The sequence below is a fragment of the Octopus bimaculoides genome, chromosome 13 (assembly GCF_001194135.2).
Source record: "Octopus bimaculoides isolate UCB-OBI-ISO-001 chromosome 13, ASM119413v2, whole genome shotgun sequence".
NCBI classification, from domain to species: Eukaryota; Metazoa; Mollusca; class Cephalopoda; order Octopoda; family Octopodidae; genus Octopus; species Octopus bimaculoides.
The window spans coordinates 60,171,898-60,176,347 of NC_068993.1; the positions used below are offsets into that span (position 1 = coordinate 60,171,898).

The 4,450-nt window shown below is 31.8% G+C and overlaps 1 protein-coding gene across 5 annotated transcripts in view; it reads right to left on the reverse strand.

Moving 5' to 3' along the window:
• LOC106867210 (POU domain, class 4, transcription factor 3) overlaps window positions 1-4,450 on the reverse strand; it is a 284,336-nt gene that overhangs the window by 170,114 nt on the left and 109,772 nt on the right. The gene's annotated exons all lie outside the window — the stretch shown is intronic.

Consider the following 4,450-nt stretch of genomic DNA (forward strand, 5'->3'; position numbering starts at 1 on the left):
TATATATATATATATATATATATATATATATATGTATGTATGTATATAGAAATATATATATATATATATATATATGTATATATATATAAATATATATATGTATCTATATATAAATATATATATAAATAAATATATAGGTATTAATATAAATTATATAAATATAAATATATATATATGAATATTTATATAAATACATATAAATATATACATGTATGTATATATAGATATGTATATATATATATATGAATGTATATATATGTATACACACTCACAAATAAATATACATGCACACATACATATCTATATATACGCACACACACACACATATATATATATAGAGAGAGGGAGAGAAAATGAGATGCTAGGCATATATTATATAGCTACGTATATATACATTTATATACATATCTATATACACATATATAAAGGGAGATGCCTAGCTATTCATACTTATATATTTACCTATCAATCTATGCTCACACACACACACACACACACACACACACACACACACACACACACACACACACACACACACACACACACACACACACACACACACACACACACACACACACACAAATAGATAAATAGACATAAATAAAGACAGATAGACAGAAAAAAAAACGAGATTAATTTAGGACCTTAAGTAGACCCCATGTTCGGTGTCGATGTGATAACATTTTATTAAGGGCAATCATTTCATTTAAATATATTTTAGGGTCGCATAGATTTTATAGAAATATATACATAGATATACACTTATGGAAATATGGTGCAAAATATTAGGAAGACAAAGTAAAATACAAGCAGAAAGTGTTTGAAAGTTTTCAACGCACAGAGAATGAGAAAATGGAAGGGAAGTTCGTTTACGTTTTCGAACATTTACGCTTGCATGCGTGTATGTATGTATGTATGTATGTATATGTGTATGTTTGTATGTACATATACATACATACATATATATGTGTATTTATATATATATTTGTGTATACAATATGTGCGTGTATGTTTATATATATATATATATATATGTAGGTATGCATATATGTATGTGAACACTTATACACAGACTCACAAACTTGCACATCAATGTATGAACGTATATTTGTACGTATATATGTGTGCGTGTGTGGTGTGTATGTGCATGTATGTATGTATGCATGTATGTATGTATGTGTGTGTGTGTATGTATGTATGTATGTATGTATGTATGTATATGCATGCATGGATGCATTGTTGGTGGAAATGGGTCGGGATATGTCAGCACCAGTTGATGCCTTACCCGAGAGAGGTTCCATAACGATATGTAGGGTAGAATATAATTTCTGTACATGTATGGTAAATACATTTTGGAAAATGTTGCCTTATTGGACTGCGGCCCGTTCTACATACATGCTTGCATAAGTACATACATACATTATAGATATGTGTATTCAAATTTTATATATATATATACATACATATACATGTGTGTGGCTGTGTGTAAGAGAGAAGGATAGAGTGAGAGAGACGTAAAGAGTGAGAGAAAGAGTGAGAAGTAGCTTGCCCCAATGAATTGTCAAAAATCGCTCTTGTTTTGTAGTCAAATTCTCTTGAACACATTTTTGCTATGGTCACCTCTTCGATAACGATAAAATAGTTTAGTACCACCTTTCGATGTAATCACCTGTTTATTTATTAATTTAACCCTATCGTTTCTCCCCAAAATATGATCTGACCCTGATAGAAATCTGTATTGAGTTACACCTCATTATACTTTGTGTCCAAATTCCTCTCGAGTTCGCTATGTCTTTCAAACATCTGGGGTTTCCATATATTTAGTGCCAGTCAATCTTACTTGGGTGCAAATGAATCGCAGAATGCTAAACTGCCGTGTCAGTGAGAGGAATACTTGACAAAGAAGTTGGACGAGCAGAATCAGAAAAACATTGAATAAAAATAATTGACACAATGTATTTCGATGTCGTTTTTTTAAGTTCTGAGTTCAAATATTGCTAACGCTTCGTCTTTCAGAGATCAATATGATTAAGTTCTAATCAAGGCTTTTATTTCTTCCTCAGAACCGATTACATTACGCTACGAGAATATCGAGAGGGTCAATTTAAGCTGCATGTTCTCCGATTAATGCAGGAGAGATAAGCTTAGGGCTAACCAGCTCTTTTCATCCAGTATGCTGAAAAATACATCCAAAGGGTTTAGAGAATATGGTAGGTGCACACGGACCGATGTGCGATACACCTATGAGTGCTTAAAGACGGCTAAACTAATACTGAGGAACATTTACAGGACCATACACCTTCTCCAGATTGATGTTAGAAACTAATGTGTTTTATATTTTTGTTAAGATTGAATTTCAGTTTCATCCGTTCCGGATCAGAAAGCATGAAGTAGTCGATCATCATCGGTTCCCAGCGTTGAGAATAACGCTTAGAGTCCTTTGCCCTGAAGTTTATCTCCCACTTCGGTTAGAAACTTAGCCGAGGGCGGCGCAACACGGTCGGCTGACCTACATGATATAGCTACAAAATCTTTCTCACAAAACATCCTGCCATCTTAGAAACCAGATTATCCAATGAATCTTTCCATTTTTAAGACGGTTAGGGTCTGATTTATTACAGTCTCTGACCTAGTACCAAGCTACAATGTACCAAGCTACAATGTACCAAGCTACAACGTACCAAGCTACATTGTCGGCTTGGAATCTAGAACTGATGCTAGGGTTACATCAACTATTTATTAAAGGTTAACGCTGATTAATTAATATTCCACAATTACATTTGGATTTCAGAAGTTGTATTACATAATTATATTTCGTACATAAGGATATACCATTCTATTACTGGCAAGAGGAATTTTGCTTTGGTTTCCTCTCTCCGAATGCTTAAATAATGATTCCGATTCAATCGCTATTAGTGATTTTAATCATAGTAAGGACACACATCAACAATTTGGATTTGATTGATTGACTAAAAACCAACTGAAAATTTAATTTCATCAAGCCTCGAAAATGGAAGGGCAAAATTTATCTCGAGTGTATTTCAACAGGGTTACATAAAGTGACGTTGATAACGGCTTACACACACACATTTAGGAATGTATGTGACTGTATGTATGTTTGTCATGTATTCGCTCACGTAACAGCGGAATACACACAGAGACAGACACGCATTTAGATCCATGGATATAGATTTAGGTATATTATATGATAATATGAAACATAACGTGCTTCGTAATAGTTCTACAAACTACACGTACCAAGCAATTTAAAGAAAGTGATTAAACAAACCGGACTTCAATTCACCGTGTGTTACCAAACATTTCAACGTTGATATAACAAATTCAGTCGAATGCAATATTAATTAATTAATTCGCACTATAAGCTCTGGCACTGTTATGCAAATTCCATAAATCAATTTAGTTACATGGTTATTTGTGAAAACTATAAATAACTATACGTCGCAAATTTCTATGCGAACAGAAAGTGAGTAATTATTCACTGTTGAAAGGGTTCCAAGTCCAGAGACTAGCCAGATCTGTCTGGTTGTCTGCTATGGATTGATAAACTAATGGCATAAAACGATGAACCTTGCATTTTAAGATATCGTTAAAAACTGTAGATAATTTATAATAAACACACAAACAAGTGTGAGAATTGGCAGTTATACAGTATTCAAAACTTTAACTGATCTATATAAATATGCAGTCATCTGTGTGTGTATATGTGTATATATAAATACACACACACACACACACAAATATTGCAGGGTTGGGCGACAAAGAAACACGGAAAGTACACAAACATGATGTAAACATGCTCTTTCGTCGTTATTTATCGTCCAAAAACCATAATGATTTCACGCCTTTCACGACATATGTATGCGGATTTCTATTTTTATATTCTTTTACTTGTTTGAGTCATTTGACTCCGGCCACACTGGAGCACCGCATTTAGTCGAACAAGTCGACGCCAGGAGTTATTCTTTGTAAGCTTAGTACTTAGTCTATCTATCTATACATACATACATGTATGTATAAATATATATAAAAACGTACATACATACATGTATAATATATATATATATATATATATATATATATATATATATATATATATATATATATATATATATGCATAAATATAGATACATATACATATAAATATATATATAGATATACAAATATATATCTATATACATATATATATATATAAATATATATCTATATACACACACATATATATATGTGTGTGTATGTGTGTGTGTTTACTTGTGGGTACGCATGAAAAAACAGGCACACACACATACATATGTGCTTGCGTGTATGCATGAGTGTGAAAATATATGTACATATATATATATATATATTCATATATACATACATATATGTACATATATATATATGTACATATATATATATGTATACATGCATATATATATATATATATATA